General features: G+C 36.7%; 1 long non-coding RNA gene across 1 annotated transcript in view; it reads left to right on the top strand.

The window, feature by feature from the left end:
- Window positions 1-21,144, top strand: part of LOC136836963 (uncharacterized) — a 503,858-nt gene that overhangs the window by 57,141 nt on the left and 425,573 nt on the right. Inside the window, exon 2 of the long non-coding RNA XR_010852517.1 lies at window positions 12,355-12,403. This is a non-coding gene — a long non-coding RNA (uncharacterized lncRNA). The remainder of the gene's footprint in view (window positions 1-12,354; window positions 12,404-21,144) is intronic.

Raw genomic sequence — 21,144 nt, 5'->3', positions numbered from 1 at the left:
TCTTAGTAAATGAAAATTAAATCAAGTATGCAATGTTAAATTATTAAGAAATATTTAAATTGCTAAGTAAATAAATGTTAAATCACAAACAAAAATCAAGAGATTGCAAACACAAGAACCCACAAAAATACTCAAAAGATTTGTCAATAATAATTTCACTAAGGCAAAAACTTCCCTAATACACCTTATTATACCATGGTAATAATAAATAAAATTCACTTTACCTTATACAAGCTTGTGAAAACCTTTGTAAATTCCCAGAATATGCAGCTGCTTGGATTTACAGAACACACTTTTTTGCCAGGCGCCATTGCAAATTGAATAATTTTACTAAATTCAGATCTCAAAAGCTAATACTAATACCAGTGACCACAAATATATTACGTTAATATTACTGTCTTCTTAAGAAATACAGAGAGAGAGAGAGAGAGAGAGAGAGAGAGAGAGAGAGAGAGAGAGAGAGAGAGAGAGAGAGAACCAAACTGATTAGTCTCAAAAATCAGAATGAATATGAATTAATCTGAGGATTCCAGCAGCACATGAAATACTCAAGTGACGTCATTAAGGCATTTTGGGGATGAGACACAAAAGAAACTTCTAGTATAAGGAAGATGATGTAACTTCTGGCAAAACGTTTTGAACGCAGTCTTACAAACATGACGCAACTGCCATGTGGTTCTGTGCAATACTTGTCCGTGTCTCTCAAAAGGGCATACGTGACCAGAGTCGTATGTAATATTACAAAACCTTCGTCTTTTTCTCGTATGAGACAAAGCTTTTACAGAAATCGTAACACGATCAAACAGACTGTGACTGGGTAACTATGACTGGCATGTTTTGAAAGCAAAACGAAAACCCCGAGTTGATTTCAGAAAGAACCAGCAATTGTTATCTTGACCTGTCATCGCGTTATCTTTCGCGATGACAGCTGAGGTGAAACAAACCCTTCGCTAGGACACACGTGTTCTTTTGAGATCTGATATCACGCTAAGTATGCTATTTCAATAACTATTATCATTACACTCAATACATGATAAATAGAAGAGTAAATATATCAAAATTATAGGAGGATATACTTATTACAAGGCAACATCATGAATATATATATATATATATATATATATATATATATATATATATATATATATATATATATATAATATATATATATATAGATGACGTATGTGTAAGTTTCTTGGATGAGATGAGTTGTGAATGGTCAATGCATTAATGTTTTGGGATAGTGAAGAGAAACTACAGAAAATAATGGGAGTTTGACTCTGTTTTCGAGAGAAGGTCGAGAGTAAAGATGAGCAAAAGTAAGGCTGTGAGGGTAAATGGAATCCAGAAATGGAATGGAATATTAAATTTATGCCAGAGGCCAAGTACTAGGACCTATGAGGTCATTTAACGCTGAAAGGGAAATTGAGAAGAATAAAAAGGTTTGAAAGGTGTAACAGGAGGAAAACCTCGCAATTGCACTATGGAACAATTGTTAAGAGATGGTGGAAGGTGGAAGAAAGATTATAAGAGCTGAGGTTCAGTAAAATGAATGAAAGGAGTTGCAGCTATGGGTCGAAGGGATGCTGCAAAGAACCTTAAGTAGTGCCTACAGTGTCCCACGGGAGGTGCACTGATGGTACTACCCCCCAGCGGGTAAGTGGAATCCAGGAAAATGGAGTAGTGAGTGTTACTATGGACGGTTAGATAATGGAAGCAGCAAAGTCTTGTAACTATTTTGGGGTGAATATTTCGAATGATGGTAGAATTAAAGCAGAGTGGGTGAAGCAAGAGGGATAGTTGGATATTATGTGCAAAAGACTGGGAGACACTGTATTTGTACTGTAGTGTCTATTGAAGACGAAAGGTTGAAATATAAGAAAGGACTGTTGAACAAACTCCTTTATGGAAGCCTTCACAGTTAGAGGATGAGTTTTTGAAGCCCATTAGGTTTACTGTAGAATATTTGTTTTTATTCTCTGTTGAAGCAATGTGACAGGCAAGGGGGCTCTCGAACTAGGGGGAATCAGTTCACATCTAAATGTCTCTTTAAACTTTCTCTCGACATTATTACTTCATCCTCTTGCCAATTTTATTAGCTTTCTGCCAACTTCCTCTCCAACTTCCTCTTCATTGTGCTGGTTATCATGATTAAGACTGAGGTTCAGTTTTTAAATCAGTAGAGGGAATTGTGGTGGCCTCTTCGACTGCCCTATGATGTTTGAGCCTGAGAGGTATATCACTTAGGGGAGTAGGCCGTCATTGCACCTCATGCAATACACTGTAGGCGTTACTAAATATTCTTTGCTGCGTCCCTTTGGCCCCCTGGCTGCAACCCCTTTCATTCCTTTCACTATACCTTTGTTCATATTTTCTTTCTTCCGTCTTACTTTCCACCCTCTCCTAACGATTGTTTCATAGTGCAACTGCGAGGTTTTCCTCGTATTACACCTTTGAAACCTTTTTACTCTGTCTCCTTTCCAGCGTTGAATGACCTCATAGGTCCCAGAGCTTGGCTTTTGGCCTAAATTTTATATTATATTTCATCCATGAGAGGCATCAATACGCTAGTCATATTGAAGTCTCAAGGATGTAACTGTCCCTTGAAAATGTCCGACGAATTCCAAGGCTTGGGCTGGTTTCTCGGGACAGGACTCTCGGCAGTCTGTCTATGTTTCCGTGGCAAGATGATGGGAATCGTGAAGACTGTAATAATGAAATGCTCTCAGTCCCATCATGCGAGTTTGGACGACACCTGAGCTATATCATGTTGGCGACATCCCTTCAGGGGAGGGGAGGGTGCAGCATTTGGGAGCCAGCTCTTATTGGTGTCATTGGAGGAGGAATGAGCTCCATAAAGGGTAATAGAGTCTTTTTCCGATTCTTGTAGGACGTTATATATATTTATTTGTTTATGCGTTTGATCTTTCACGTTGCAGCTCACGTTTTTTAGTACATAAACAAGAATGCTTTTATATCTGTGCTTGTACGCTTGTATGTGTACTTGTGGATTATCTTTTTGACTTGACTCTCGACAACTGAAATCTCTCTCTCTCTCTCTCTCTCTCTCTCTCTCTCTTTCGGGAGTTGGAGGAATTAAAACCACACGCCCCGAAGCCAAAAAGAATCGTACCTTGTGTTTGCTGGAATATTGGGCCGAATATCTGTTGTATACACGACTTACGATGCTATTTCGTTTTCTGTGCATATTTTCCCCCAAGGCCTTTTGGCCTGAATTTATTGCTTCGCTTTCTCATCTTTACAATTAGCACGCATTTTAGAGTTTAATAATTTTAGAATGCATCGAAGAGAAACAAGATTATATACATACTGTATATACATTATATATATGAAATTTGTATATGTATATATATACATTATATATATATTATATATATATATATATATATATATATATATATATATATATATATATATATATATATATATATATATATATATATATATATATATATATATATATATATATATATATATATATATATATATATATATATATATAAATGTTGAAATTATTACCAGGATTCGATCCCGAGTTGAGTCAGAAATACATTGACCCCGCAGGGACTAGTACTAAACACGGCGAAATAGTGTAGGTAAGCCACTGTTCCGCCGTGTTTAGTAGTAACCACCTGGGGATCAAATGTCCCTAAGTGCATTTCGCTATCTGCCTGAAATTTCAGGCAATTTGCGAAATGCCTGGTTTCGCTATCTGCGTGTAACATATAAATATATATACTATATGTGTATATTTATATGTAATTTTTCCTACAGTTTATAACTTTGCATATTGTGTTAATCTTTCATTCATTCTCTAGATTAATACATACAAATATATTAAGTATGACAGGCAGCACATAGTTCGTCAACAAACTTAATATATATAATAATACACACAAACACATTATATATATAAATATATACAGTATATATATATATATATATATATATATATATATATATATATATATATATATATATATATATATATATATATATATATATACATACACAATATAGTGTTTGTGTAGAAAGCTATGCATATATTAATCCAGAGAATGAATAAAAGATAAACACAATATACAAAGTGTAATAATTTCGAGCTGAAACCATAGAGAAACTTTCATCTGCTATTAAGATGCTGTATGGATTCTTAATGGAGATTGAATACCTTAGTCTTTGAATTCAAGGGACAAGATGATTTCCCAGTGGACCCGGAATATGCGTACGACAATCTGTTTGAATGGAAGTCTTTAGTTTGCTACATATTGTAAGAACAAAGTAACTCACTCAGTGGCAGGAAGTCTATTTTTCATATAATATTTTCCATAATAATGCCTCATAATCACTGGAACCTGACTTCAAGTAGCACGATATTAAGATTTCTCTTCTGGTGATTTTCACGTTCATCTTCGCTATGGAAATTAAGTCTCTTTAATTAAGGCGAAATGAGATTTGGGGCCGAGATTACACTAGACCCTGTAGCTTTAATCTGAATTAATATTTCGTTTCCGGGAAAAATAGAGGGAGTCTGTGATGCGTCGCTGGTTGGTTGGGTGGAAGGGTGACTTATGACGTCACTGAAATTGGTCTGTCTGCCAGCTTATGACGTCACTGAAATTGGTGTGTCTACCAGCTTAAGACGTCACTGAAATTGGTCTGTCTGCCAGCTTATGACGTCACGGAAATTGTTCTGTCTACCGGCTGATGAATTACTGAAATTGGGCTGTCTACCAGCTGATGACGTCTCTGAAATTGGTTTGTCTACCAGCTTTTAGCGCCTCTGGAATTGGTCTGTCTACCAGCTTATGGCGTCACTGAAATTGGTCTGTCTACCAGCTTATGGCGCTTCTGGAATTGGTATGTCTACCAGCTTATGGCGTCACGGAAATTGTTCTGTCTACCGGCTGATGAAGTCACTGAAATTTGGCTGTCTAACAGCTGATGACGTCTCTGAAATTGGTTTGTCTACCAGCTAATGGCGCCTCTGGAATTGGTCTGTCTACCAGCTTATGGCGTCACTGAAATTGGTCTGTCTACCAGCTTATGGCGCTTCTGGAATTGGTATGTCTACCAGCTTATGGCGTCACGGAAATTGTTCTGTCTACCGGCTGATGAGGTCACTGAAATTGGGCTGTCTACCAGCTTATGGCGCTTCTGGAATTGGTATGTCTACCAGCTTATGGCGTCACGGAAATTGTTCTGTCTACCGGCTGATGAGGTCACTGAAATTGGGCTGTCTACCAGCTTATGGCGCTTCTGGAATTGGTATGTCTACCAGCTTATGGCGTCACGGAAATTGTTCTGTCTACCGGTTGATGAAGTCACTGAAATTGGGCTGTGTACCAGCTGATGACGTCTCTGAAATTGGTTTGTCTACCAGCTTATGGCGTCGCTGAAATTGGTCTGTCTATCAGCATATGATATCTCTGAAATTGGTCTGTGTACCAGCTGATGACGTCTCTGAAAATGGTCTGTCTACCAGCTTATGGCATAACTGAAATGGGTCTGTCTACCAGATTATGGCGTCACTGAAGTTGGTCTGTGTACCAGCTTATGACGTCACTTAAATTGGTCTTGTCTACCAGCTTATGGCGTCACTGAAATTGGTCTGTGTACCAGCTTATGACGTCACTTAAATTGGTCTGTCTACCAGCTTATGGCGTCACTGAAATTGGTCTGTGTACCAGCGTCACTGAAATTGGTCTGTGTACCAGCTTATGGCGTCACAGAAATTGGTCTGTGTACCAACTTATGGCGTCACTGAAATTGGTCTTGTCTACCAGCTTATGACGTCTCTGAAATTTGTCTGTGTACCAGCTTATGTCGTCACTGAAATTGGTCTGTGTACCAGCTTGTGGCGTCACTGAAGTTGGTCTGTCTACCGGCTTATGGCGTATCTGAAATTGGTTTGTCTACCAGCTTATAGGGTCACTGGAATTGGTCTGTGTATCAGCTTATGGCATCACTGAAATTGGCCTGTCTACCAGCTTATGAAGTCTCTGAAATTGGTCTGTCTGCCAGCTTATGACGTCTCTGAAATTGGTCTGTTTACCAGTTTATGGTGTCACTGAAATTGTTCTGTGTACCAGCTTATGACGTCTCTGAAATTGGTCCGTGTACCAGCTTATGACTTCTCTGAAATTGGTCCGTGTACCAGCTTATGACGTCTCTGAAGTTGGTCTGTATACCAGCTTATGACGTCTCTGAAATTGGTCTGTGTACCAGCTTATGACGTCACTGAAATTGGTCTGTTTACCAGCTTATGACGTCTCTGAAATTGGTCTGTGTACCAGCTTATGGCGTCACTGAAATTGGTCTGTTTACCAGCTTATGACGTCTCTGAAATTGGTCTGTGTACCAGCTTATGGCGTCACTGAAATTGGTGTGTCTACCAGATTATGACGCCTCTGAAACTGGTCTGTGTACCAGCTTATGGCGTCACTGAAATTGGTCTCTCTACCAGCTTATGACATCTCTGAAACTGGTCTGTCAATGAGATTATGGCGTCACTGAAATTGTTCTGTCTACCAGCTTATGGCGTCACTGAAATTGGTCTGTGTACCAGCTTATGACGTCTCTGAAATTGGTCTGTCTACCAGCTTATGACATATGAAACTTGTCTGTGTACCAGCTTATGACGTCTCTGAAACTGGTCTGTGTACCAGCTTATGACGTCTCTGAAATTGGTCTGTCTACCAGCTTATGACGTCTCTGAAACTGGTCTGTCTACCAGATTATGGCGTTACTGAAACTGGTCTGTCTACCAGATTATGGCGTTACTGAAACTGGTCTGTCCACTCAGATTATGGCGTCACTGAAATTGTTCTGTTTACCAGCTTATGACGTCTCTGAAACTGGTCTGTGTACCAGCTTATGGCGTCACTGAAATTGGTCTCTCTACCAGCTTATGACATCTCTGAAACTGGTCTGTCAATGAGATTATGGCGTCACTGAAATTGGCCTGTCTACCAGCTTATGGCGTCACTGAAATTGGTCTGTGTACCAGCTTATGACGTCTCTGAAATTGGTCTGTCTACCAGCTTATGACATATGAAACTGGTCTGTGTACCAGCTTATGACGTCTCTGAAACTGGTCTGTGTACCAGCTTATGACGTCTCTGAAATTGGTCTGTCTACCAGCTTATGACGTCTCTGAAACTGGACTGTCTACCAGATTATGGCGTTACTGAAACTGGTCTGTCTACCAGATTATGGCGTTACTGAAACTGGTCTGTCCACTAGATTATGGCGTCACTGAAATTGTTCTGTTTACCAGCTTATGACGTCTCTGAAACTGGTCTGTGTACCAGCTTATGGCGTCACTGAAATTGGTCTCTCTACCAGCTTATGACATCTCTGAAACTGGTCTGTCAATGAGATTATGGCGTCACTGAAATTGGCCTGTCTACCAGCTTATGGCGTCACTGAAATTGGTCTGTGTACCAGCTTATGACGTCTCTGAAATTGGTCTGTCTACCAGCTTATGACATATGAAACTGGTCTGTGTACCAGCTTATGGCGTCACTGAAATTGGTCTCTCTACCAGCTTATGACATCTCTGAAACTGGTCTGTCAATGAGATTATGGCATTACTGAAATTGGCCTGTCTACCAGATTATGGCGTTACTGAAAATTGGTCTGTGTCCACTAGATTATGACGTCTCTGAAATCGTTCTGTTTACCAGCTTATGACGTATGAAACTGGTCTGTGTACCAGCTTATGGCGTCACTGAAATTGGTCTCTCTACCAGCTTATGACATCTCTGAAACTGGTCTGTCAATGAGATTATGGCGTCACTGAAATTGGCCTGTCTACCAGCTTATGGCATCACTGAAATTGGTCTGTCTACCAGCTGATGAAGTCACTAAAATTGGTCCGTCTACCAACTTATCAAATTTACCATTGTTTAATGTACAGAACCATAATTTCTATAAGTAATCGCCCCAACCTGCAACCCCTTTCGTTCCTTGACTGCACCTCCGTTCATATTATCTCTTCGATCTTGCTTTCCATCCTCTCCTAACAATTGTTTCATAGTGTAACTGCTTTGAGGTTTTCCTCCTGTTACACCTTTCAAACCTTTTTTCTGTTTCCCTTTCAGCGCTGAGTAACCTCATTGGTCCCAACGCTTGGCCTTTGGCCTAAATTTGACATTCCAATTCCAATTTTTATGTGTAATTGATATATTTATTCGTCTTTAAACATATATCGTCATATTTGTATTTGCATTTAGGATTAGGTCACCGCCTCCTCAGTTCCTGCTTTGAACGTAATGGACTCGACCTCTTAATTAATGCTTTTCTATTTCTGGGGTTACTGACATTTGAGACTTAGTAAGACCCCTCGAATGATCATGGAATTATTCTTGTGTTTAACGTTACCATTAACAAGTTGGAAACTGGGTAATCCTAAACCCGTAGTGCGCGTAACTTCATGATGTTTGGAACTGTGAAACTCTTATATAAATAAAAAGAATTGTGGGTTTTTGAAAGGTCTTACGTATACCTGGGGATGATGTTCGTCATTTCTGAGTGTATTGTGAAGAAGAGTATATCTTTTTTTGTGTGTTCTTAAAGCCCCTTTTACTTTAATTTTATTTGAGTTTTGGTTTAGAGATTCTGAATATTTTAAACGCATTTTTTTTTGTTATCCATCTGTTTGGAATCCAATAACTTGAATGTTGTTTAGTGGCTGAAGTTTTAGTCTTCTTTAAAAGAAAACTATTGTGCCGGCTTTGTCTGTCCGTCCACACTTTTTCTGTCCGCACTTTTCCTGTCCGCCCCCTGATCTTAAAAACTACTGAGGCTAGAGGGCTGCAAATTCGTATGTTGATCATCCACCCTACAATCATCAAACATACTAAATTGCAGCCCTCTAGCCTCAGAAGTTTTTATTTTATTTAAGGTTAAAGTTAACCAATCGTGCTTCTGGCAACGATACAAGATAGGCCACCATCGGGCCGTGGTTAAAGTTTCGTGGGCCGTGGCTCATACAGCATTATACCGAGACCACCAAAAGATCTATTTTCGTTGTTTTTGATTATGTGCTGTAGCGGCTGTACAGAAAACTGGATTGCGTCTAAGAAACTTCGGCGCATTTTTTACTTGTTTTATATGATATTGCTTTGGGTTTGACCTAAATTTTTCCACTGTCAAATCTGCCCCGTAGGGGGAATAATGCCGTCAGTGCACCTCACCAGGTGCATTACATAAGGTTCCTTGCAGTGCCCATTCGGCCTCTAGCCGCAACCCTTTTCATTCCTTTTATTGTACCTCCGTTCGTATTCTCTTCCATCCAACTTTCCACCGTCTCCTAACAGTTGTTTCATAGTGCAACTGCAAGGTTTTCTTCCTGTTACACCTTTCAAACCTTTTTAGTGTCAATTTCCCTTTCAGCACTGAATGACCTCATAGGTCTCAGCGATTGGCCTTTGGCCTAAATTTTATATTTTCCATACACTCAAGCGTGTTCTTATATATATATATAAAATTTAAATATATATACATATATATACTTATATAAATATATATATATATATATATATATATATATATATATATATATATATATATATAGTATATATATATATATATATATATATATATATATGTATATATATATATATATATATATATATATATATATATATATATTATATATATGTGTGTGTGTATAGTACGGAAGGTAATTCAGCTAATCATTAATGTTTATAACATTTATGCTTCAGAGGAAGGGGGATTAAACTTTTTGCTATCCTAATTTACGTAAGTAGCGTAGTTAATCTAAGCGTAATTATGAAAATGAAACTCATTATGCCGTTGGTCATATTATGTAATTTTCCTTACTATTGAAACATCGAAGAGCTGACTTATTTAATACTGGAGTAATTTATCGAATTTCCTTGAAATTTGGTGAGGGGGGGGGCGCAGTATGGTATTTGATATTGTGAAGAAAAAATTTAAGCATATTTAAGTCGAATTCTAAATGGCCCGAATATCCTTTGGCCTATTGAATTCATATTTCGTCTTTTATTATTATGTCTTTTAGCTCTACTGGGTTGCCATTTACCATTTTCTAAATTGTGAAGAAATTTTTTTTTGGTTTCAAATAAAACAAAAAATTACAAACACAAATCTGTGAACTTTATTGTCTGTTCTTGTCCAGGATTAACATATAGTGCCATTTAGGTGGACAAAAATAGTTGAATGTCTTTTAGAAGAACTTTGGTAAAAATACCATCTGCATCAAGACGTGTTAGATTTTATTCTGCGAAAGGTGAAAATAAGCATTATTGAATTTGCATTTAGAAGTCTTCGGCAGGTTCCACGAGAGAGGAAGAGAAGAGTGGCTACTTCCATTTCAATTTTTACGGGTAAAACTTAGAGGATATATCGCTCCCATGCGCATTTTAGAAACGCGAAGAAAGCTTAGGATTACCATTAAAAAAATGGCCATATTTATCGCCAACTTATGATTGCCACGCTTCCGAAACTTCGTGGAATCGTTCCTTTGTTTCTTGTATGCATTGTATCATTTAGCGGATGATGAACTTTGCAGGTTATTACACTTCTTTGCTCATGATAATTCATTATTATTGTCATCCAGCTGTGAAAACGCTCAGTTTGCTACGTAATCCGGAAAACAATGTGGACCCCAGTCTTGGAATGTAAAATTGTATGGAGCAGTTTGCTTTGAAAGGGAATCTTTGAATTCAGTCTACGTTTCAGCAGTTTTTACTATTACCACAAAACTTCATGATCATATAAAAATGACAAAACTAACAATAAAAAAAAAGAAAGTAATTCGTACGGGGTTCGACAACGTTATAAAAGAAAATGGCGGATCACCTTTAAGTGAGGGCATGGACTGATAAGTCACATCTCGAGTGACCCCAGTTAATAAGGTTATCCCGGACTGGTTCCCTGAAATCCACCCCGTAGGGAGGTAGTGCCGTCAGTGCACCTCATGCGGTGCACTGTAGGCATTACTTAAGGTTCTTTGCAGCGTACCTTCGTTACTTTTGCTGTACCTCATTTTATATTCTCTTTCTTCCATCTCAATTTCCACCCTCTCCTAACAGTTGATTCATAGTGCGCAATTGCGAAGTTTTCCTCCTTTTACACTTTTCAAACCTTTTACTGTCAATTTCGGTTTCAGCGCTGAATGACCCCATAGGTCTCAGTGCTTGGCCTTTAGCCTAATTCTGTACTCAGTTCAGTTCCCTGAAATCCATTCAACTAGTACTGAAGACAATGTCAAATCATTCTTATAAATGTCAATGACTTTATATAACATTGCAGTGGGAACAGGTTCATTTCCCTCTGGTGCACTAGTAATTATTTAGTATCTCAGAATATATCTATGGAGTATTTAGGCTAAAGTACCTCCACTTTTAAGAGTTTATTCATCCTTTTCTCGCACTAATTTTTATAATTTTTTTTTTTTTTTTTTTTTACAAAAACGCTAATGTTACTGGCGAATGTTTTAAGGTTTGTTTGTGTTTGTGTGATTGGGGGCTTAATACACTGCTGATGAGCCTTGCATGTTGATATATGAAACTGTTACTATCGTGGAAGTTTTACCCCATATGCGGTTCATCAAAGACTCATTAGTGGAAATATGAATGAGGTAGTGACTGTTATGGCGACACCGCCCTTTAGGGGAATAGTTAGATATATATATATATATATATAATATATATATATATATATATATATATATAATATATATATATATATATATATATATATATATATATATATATATATATATATATATATATATATATATATATAATATATATATATATATATATATATATATAATATATATATATATATATATATATATATATATATATATATACTATATATATATATACATAATATATATATATATAATATATATATATATAAAATATATATATATATATATATATATATATATATATATATATATATATATATATATATATATATATATATATATATATATATATATATATATATATATATATATATATATATATATATATATATATATATATATATATATATATATATATATATATATATATATATATATTATATATATATATATATTATATATATATATATATATATATATATATATATATATATATATATATATATATATATATATGCATATATACAATATATATATATATATATATATTATATATATACAGTATATATATATATTTATTAATATGATTTCGCTACATCTGTTTATTTATACACATATATGAAAATATTAAAGAGGTAGCACCCACATCAAGAATCTCAATGCAATCTTTGTTTCCCTTTCAGGTGCAATAAAGTTCGCCTCATCATCGATGACCCTTCTCGACTGAGCAAGGTAAGTTTGAAAACATTTTGTGTGCCGGCAATCTATATCAGACACGCGACTATTATTGTTATTAGTGTCTGCTGGTCGAGTGTTGTGTTTTTTCGGAATTGAGAGGGTAAAAGAACCCATGTTTTTATTGGCTAGAAGTTTAATACCTTAAGGGGGTTTGTTTTACAAGGCAGGTGAATTCATGGATATGATTTTTTATTGGGTTTTCAAGAGTGGAAAATCAGAATGACCTAATAAGTAGGCTGATCTTTAATCGTGGGAGACTCGTGACTCGTGTGGCTTAGACACATGCATGACCAAATATATGAAATATAATAAATGGTAGACTGCTAGAACGTGGTATAACTTCACTATTTTGCATTTATAACGCTGTCTTAGAATCCTCCACTGGAGAGAAAAAATTTGTTGTCTACTATACCTTAATATCTCGTGCTTATGACTTCATAAAAGTGACGCATAGATGTGGAAAAACAGCGAAAATTTACCTCTCTTTTCACTGTTTGTTATAATTTTGTCACTATTTTTTTCAGCATTTTTTATCATTATTTAAGTTTTTTAGAATTTTGTCGTTATTTTTTTATAAAATTTTTTTTTTTATAAATTTTTTCACTATTTTTTTTATCATCACAACGAGATATCAAGAGAGAGAGAGAGAGAGAGAGAGAGAGAGAGAGAGAGAGAGAGAGAGAGAGAGAGAGAGAGAGAGAGAGAGAAATTTCTTTGCTGTTTGTGGGCTTTGTGATATCACCAAAATATGTTTCGAGATTCTCAGTAGCGAGTCCCCTTTTCAGTTTCAAAGTTTATGAAGCTAAAATTTGTACTTTTCATGTAGAATAGACGGTTTCGTTCATGTGCATACATGATATGCACATTTATGTGTATTTTGAAAATGCACATGTAAGTATGCGGGAGAGGAACGCCCAATTTATGTTGAAGTTTGTACAGTATATGATGCCAATCGGTTATGGATCCCTGCCGTTGGCTACTTGATGAGAATTAGGGAGACTAAAATCTGGGCCTTTTAAATTTTGTGTTTTGACATCCATGACCCGCATCTATTAACCGCCCCCTCCCCGTCCCCCCCCTCCCCCAACTCATACATACACTTGTATTTTAAAGTAATATTATTCAGCATTTCTTTCCCTTTTCCATAGGGAAATGAATCCTCAGTTGCAGTGGTTCTCAACTGGTGGTCCATGGACGACAAATGGCCCATGGTGACATTTTAGGGGGTCCACAGGACGTTCACTATATTTCGTAATATACTGGAGATTGGTACATATATTTTTGAATTTATTGACAATGCAGTGAGAACTACTATTAGGAAAATAACTTGTCATTTATTTTATTGTATTATTCCTATTTGAAAAAACATAATGGCAATCTTCAGGTTGTACTTGTGTGAGAAATATATTTCAATCCAAAATGTTTATTGTCTGTGGTTTATTTATCGTTGGTAAAGAACGAAATGGTTAACGATATTTGTTTACTTATTGGTGGTCCATGACCTGAAAAAAAGTTAAGTATATCTTAGTTTAACCAGACCACTGAGCTGATTAACAGCTCTCCTAAACGAGTTGAGAACCACTGTAATGCACTATAATGTGTCAGCCATTCCTTGTCAGGTGTAAGGATATGTTAACAATACCCCACTTGTTAAATAAGACGGAAGACCTCCACATTATGTACGTAATTATGCTATTTGATCGTCTAACGCCTTTTGCATCTGTCACTGGAAGTTCATTTCTTACTATGCCACACACGGTATACCTGGACTGTGATGACGAAAAAAAATGGCCAAAATTTACCTCTTTTCACTGTTTTTTACAATTTTGTTTGCTATTTTCTATAGTTGTTTCACTATTTTTATAATTGTTTACCTTGTTGTAATAATTTTTTAACTTTTTTTGATAACTTGTTCACTGTTATTAATTTTTTCTACTTTTTTTGTCTTTTCGTCACATTGAGATATGAAGAGAGAGAGAGAGAGAGAGAGAGAGAGAGAGAGAGAGAGAGAGAGAGAGTCGAATGTTTGTACAGTTTGTGGGCTTTGTGATATTACCAAAATATGTTATGAGATTCACCGTAGCGAATCCTCCTTTTCGTTTTTAAAGTTTATGAATCTTGCATTTGTGCCTTTCATGTAGAATAGACGCGTTTGGTTGTATGCATATTTGCATATGTGCATTTATGTGTATTTTGAGAATGCACATAAAATTATACATGAGAAGAACGCACAATTTAGGTTGAAGTTTGTTCAGTACATTATGCCGATCGCCTGTTAAGCGCTGCCATTGGTTATTTAATGAGAATTAAGGAGACTAAAATCTGGAACTTTTTAAATATTGTCTTTTGACATCCATGACCCACATCAGATCCCCCCCACCTTTACCCCCGCACACATACAATTTTATTTTCATTTCCGACCATTCTTCATTTTCTTGTCTTCCACAGGAAAATGAATCTTCTAATACCGTGGGTCTCAACTGGTGGTCCATGGACCACTAGACATTTTGGTTGGTCCACAGAACGTTCACTATATTAGGTAATATGCTGGAGATTGGCACATTTTTTATTTATTGAAAATGCAGTAAGAACTACTACTAGAAAATAACTAATTATCCATTTTGTTACATTGGTCCCACTCAAGTAAAATAATGACAATCTTCAGGTTGTAATTATTCTTGTTTAAGAAAAATATTTCAATCCAAAATGTTTATTGTCTATGCTTTATGTATCGTTACTAAAGAAAGAAATGGCCTACGATATTTTTCTTCATACTGGAGATGAGGACCACTGGGCTAAGGTATCATAATGTGTCCACCATTCCTTGTTAGGCGTGAGGTAACGATACCCCACTTGTTAAGTAGGACGAAAGACCTCCACAGCACTTACCTAATTATACTATTTGATCATCTGACCTCCTGTGCTTCTGTTCGTGAAGGCTCATTTCACGTTATGCCACAGCATGACTGGATTGTGTTGATGTTGGTCGCTAAAATACCTCTTATTATATATTGATAAATTTCATTTACTGCAATTTTACTCACCTGCCGTGAAATGCCCAGATGTTTGGAGCACGTTGTAAACTCGATATTCAGCTGATTTCACCTCATTTGTTACCGCAAATGAAAGCCTGAGAAATTTCCTCCTGATTTCCCAAAAGCGCTGACGTAAAGCATTCGATCATCTCTCATTTGAGTTCTGTTCTATTTTCTATAAATGCTCTGGACATGATCTTAGATAACTTCTTGATTTTATACTGCTACTTTCAAAGGCTTCTGTCTTAGGCTTGAGTTTGCTTGTACTTGTTCGTGAAAAGGTCCAGAACTGAAGAATCGGCCAGTGTATTTTCACTGGCGCCACCGACTCGTTCATTCTCTTGTTCTTTCATTAATGTTCCGCCTTCTCTGTTCAAAAGTGTGGGTTTGTGCTCGACTAATGTCTTGCTCCACGGTTGTTCATATTCCGCGACTTTTCCAGGCATATTGTTACATAAGTAATAAATGCGCCGAAGTTTCTTCGGCGCAATCGAGTTTTCTGTACAGCCGCTACAGCGTACAGTCAAGGCCACCGAAAGTAGATCTATCTTTCGGTGGTCTCGGTATAATGCTGCATGAGCTTTGGCCCATGAAACTTTAATCACGGCCCGATGGCGGCCTATCCTATATCGTTGCCAGAAGCACGATTATGGCTAACTTTAACTGTAAATAAAATAAAAACTACTGAGGTTAGAGGGCTGCAATTTGGTATGTTTGATGATTGGAGGGTGGATGATCAACATTCCAAATTGCAGCCTCAGTAGTTTTTAAGACCTGAGGGCGGACAGAAAAAAGTGGGCACAGAATATAGTGCGGACGGACAGACAAAGCCGGTACGATAGTTTTCTTTTACAGAAAACTAAAAACTGGCCTACAGCCAGCTTTGTCATACTAAGTTCCTAAAGTAGAGAAGATTCTACATGAAAATTGACAATACTACAGTATTTATTTGGTTCCCAGCACGGGGGAAGTTGCCTTGCTTAGGGATACTGCGCATGGTGCAAGTTTTTTTTCGTATCATTCAACTGTCGTTTGTTTTCCAGGACAATCCACTAAAAAAAGTCTACTTGGCGTTGGTTTCATTGCATCTGCTTTTGGGTACACTTAACATAGTTGCCTTTTTCCCAGTGTTCCTTGATCCATTTTTACCCTTTGAAAGTTTGTTGACTTAGGAAGCTGTTGAGAATGAATAGAGGTTTATTTGTAGTAATTTTGCAATATATCTATACTTCTGTGTGGTTATGTGAATATTAATTCCTTGATATTGATGATATGAGAACTGTTTCCACTTATTACAGATGATTAGATGTCAAGCACGAAAGTGTTACGCACAAAATATCCACATTTGAGTACTTAAATGTTTTCCTGTTTGGTATTTAGTTTTGGCGTATTTGCAGTGAATCTCTTGAATATTGCATCCAACCCCTCCACCACTAGAAATTCCCCTTCTACGTAACAGGCGATGTGAAAACCACAGTTCAAAATATAATTATGCTAAAACAGGAAGCAGAATTGGGGAATCTAGTGACCGTTGGACGAGCAAGTCTGTTTTTGCACAGCTCTTTGCAAAACCAGTATGTGAAACAGTGAACTTTTCGCTAGTAGAGATGTTAACGTCTTCAGTTTGTGACCCATGTACGTTTTATCTAGACAACCTATTTGAACAACTGTAAATTGTTGTAATTTACAGCTCATTCAGACGTAGTGGAACTCTGGCCTAGGCAAGGTATAAGAGATTGATGTGTTAGAAGGAAAATGCTTTTTATTTTTTCTAGGACTACAATGCCAAAAATGAGTCTGTGATAACTGCGGACTATCTGCAGTAGTCTGGATCTAAGAGTGAACTTTCAATAAAGGCTTTGCAATGCCAATATTTAAAACAATGAACTCTTCATCTATCGAGATGTTAATATCATCGGTGGTTTGTGACGAATGTATAAGTTTCATCTAGACAACCTATTCGAGCAACTGTAAGTTACTGGCAAGCACAGATATACTGCAAGCACAAGGGGGATCTGTGCCATTCTAAGTGTAAGTGCGACTGGTTTGTTGGACAAAAAAAAAAAAAGCCTTTTTGTTAGAACTACAACGCAGAAATTTAATCTATGATGACAGCAAACAATCTGCAACCATCTGGGTCGAGAAGTGAATTTTCAGTAAAGGCTTAGTCCATATAAAGTTAGGCGGTAATAATTCTGAAGGAAAAGCCGAACAAACAAACGGAGAGTGAAAAGATCTCCTGGCGGAAATAATAGAACGGGAAAAGTTAACTCTTAGTTCGTCGTAACTTTTCATCGCAGGTTGTAGAATTTTGTGGCAAGCGAATTTCTCGAAGATTGAATTTGTGTGACTGCTGGGCGGAGAACTTTTCTGCCTCAGGTTTTAAACTGAATGCTGAAGAATCTAATTATTCAACTTCTGTTCCCCCGAGGAATAGGTTTCGAGCTACTTCTGTAAAATACTTTGACTCATCTGTTCTTACAAAATATTTATTACTTTTTTTCCATAATGGCTGCATGTTTTTCAAATGTCCGTTACAATATTTTCTGTGGCACGCTTAAAAGATAAAGTTATTCACATTCTCGACTTAACTTTTCTTAAAATGAGTTCTTTCAACTCGCCGCGTGTCTGCTCAGAACGTATATTGATATATTGAGTTGAATAATATATATATATATATATATATATATATATATATATATATATATATATATATATATATATATATATATATATATATATATATATCATAAACTGGGTCCTCGGTGTGGATGGAAATTGGAATAATTTAGTACTATAGACTGCCTTCGTACCAAGGGGGCCAAGATTATGAACAAAAGGAAAACTACTGGAAACTCACTTTAGATTCTTCCTTGATTTACATAAATAATGAAGGTCGCCGTTGGAATTAGAATTCTTTCACAATCAAAAGGGGTTTATTCACAGAGAATGGGGCAAGTATGTGAGACCAAAAATGTAACAATTTACAGACACATAAATCACATATGATAGATCAATGATGCAGTAATTTACAGACACGCAAGGTAAATATGAGGGGCCACAGATACAACATCTCCGTTAAAACAAATGACTCTGTTATGCTAAAATGCATCAATTCACAGACAGTAATACATTGGAAGGGGTGAATTCCAGGATAATGGCAATCAGTTAATCAAGATGATTTCTGTGTGGGCAACGGATTCTTGCGATCAGGGTTCAACCAGGAATGGTTGCGAACTTTGGATGGCAGTCATTAATGAGTCCTGGCATAGATTTGCAACTGGGAAGGGTATGGTGCCTCCTGGGTCTGTAGATGCTGCGCTGACATGTACGACTCGGCCAGTTACCAAAGTTAGTTTTTGCCAGCGTAAAGGAAGAAGTGCCCGCACGTGTCTCGGACAGTAGGTATGTGCAGAGTGGCGTGCTTTCCAGGAAAACAGAGCACGCCTTCCACGGTTGTTTGCTTCAAAGTCTCAGCCTACGTCGATCTGCAAACAGTCATATAGCCAGCAAAGGAGTGGAAAAAAAAGTAGCTCTTGAGATTAAGTACTTACAGGTTAAGGTCCTATCTATCTCACAGCCTGGATGTGCCTCCCATTCCCCTAGCGGATTGGCCTCTCCTATATCGCGTGACTGGGGGTGAGGGGCTTTCCTATTGTTTACCCCATTTCAGCTGAGGTGGGGGCTGTCCCTACATGAGTTCAAACAGGCGCTAAGCGCTAACTGTCCTTTCTTAGTTCAAAATACGCTTGGTCTACCTCGCCCGCCATGTTTTTTTGGCCCTACAGTCAAATGAAAGGTGAAATTATTCCTGAATAAATTAATTACTAGCTGTCAGACAAGGGAGACAATAAATCCTATGACTATATATATATATATATATATATATATATATATATATATATATATTATATATATATATATATATATATATATATATATATATATATATATATATATATATATATATATATATATATTAAGAGACAAATGTCCTTTAATATCTAATACGCTTCCTCATAAATAATATACAGTATTTTCATATTTGAAAATATATTATTTCCGAGGTAGAGCGAATTAAATATTGAAGGACATTTGTAGCTTAATGCTTGTAAATGAATCAGGTGGTGTGACAGATTTCATTCATTTATATATATATATATATATATATATATATATATATATATATATATATATATATATATATATATATATATATATATATATATATATAACATTGGGAATTTTATATTCATAAATGTATAAATGAAGGTCATTAATCACTCATTGGGATAAAGTTTTATTATATGAATAAAAGTCCAACAGCAGATTTTTATAAGGAAATATAGTAAAAATGTTGGGCATACTGTGTTACTGCTTCTATAGCTTAAATAGTGAGAACCCGACTAAATTCATAACAGAAGAGGGAGGACTGTGATGATGCACGCAGGCGGACAGTTTTGACACGCGAAAAGACGGGGACTATGAAACCTACTGTACAGTATTAGTGAGGCCGGTTAGAAACACAGGCGGTTGGTAAACACTATATCGCTGGATTAATCCGAAATGAAAGATTTGGAACAATTTTTAGTTTTCTGAAAAGAAAACTCTTGTGCCGGCTTTGTGTCCGTCCGCACTTTTTTTCTGTCCGCACCTGTTTTTGTCCGCCCTTTTTCTGTCCGCCCTCGGATCTTAAAAAACTACTGAGAACAGGGGGCTGCAAATTGGTATGTTGATCATCCACCCTCCAATCATCAAACATACCAAATTGCAGCCCTCTAGCCCCCTCAGTGTTTCGATTTTATTTAAGGTTAAAGTTAGCCATGATCACGCTTCTGGCAACGCAACAACACTGGCCACCACTGCCGGCTGAGAGTTTCATGGGCCGCGGCTCATACAGCATTATACCGATACCACCGAAAGATAGTTCTATTTTCGATGGCCTTGATTATAAGCTGTACAGAGAACTCGACTGGGCCGCAGAAACTTCGGCGCATTTTTTTATTTTTTTAATAGAAGATGGTTACATACAGGTAAACACACTAAAATCATGCAACTATAGAAGGCTATGTGTTGTGGTTTGTTCTAGTGTGAGGCGAAGGTATACTGTGTGAAGGAAGTCCTTAATTAGCTAGGAAATATAGCGGAGCATCTATAATTTAACTAAGGCTAACACAAGCCCGAAGATTAAGATAACAGGCTAGTTAAAAGAGAGTAAGAAATCATGAATTTCTTCGGATTAAGGTTGAATTGACTCGGATCAGTGAAAGATGACCAAAATTCATTAGAACGGCGTCAAAGAACGATTGCTGTAAGTAATTTTGTGTTTGAAGAGTTGATAAAGGAAGGACAGTGTTGCTAATTTCACGATGAGGAAAACAGATTAGTCTAGGCACGGAAAAACTGATAGTGGAATACTTTTTCAGGTGGAAAGCTGTCCCCCGACTTGGTTATGTGGCAGTGCAAAAAAAATAAATAAATAAATAAAAAATAAAATAAAATAACAGTGGAAGATCACAGTACAATCTCTTTTCAGACGTCTGCGCTTCATTCCTTAATACTAGACTGTAGTAAAATCTTCTCTCTAGGTCTTCTGACCTTTACCATGTAGCACGCCTTACAATCAGTTAATGGCCAGCAAGCTTGTATCTCCTAGGTAATCAGGCTCAGCCTTTCTTCTCTCTCCCTTCCCTTCTTAAG

Source organism: Macrobrachium rosenbergii, chromosome 57 (assembly GCF_040412425.1).
Source record: "Macrobrachium rosenbergii isolate ZJJX-2024 chromosome 57, ASM4041242v1, whole genome shotgun sequence".
Lineage (NCBI taxonomy): Eukaryota > Metazoa > Arthropoda > Malacostraca > Decapoda > Palaemonidae > Macrobrachium > Macrobrachium rosenbergii.
The sequence above is the reverse complement of the archived record's forward strand: the minus strand, read 5'-3'. Positions and strand labels throughout refer to the sequence as shown.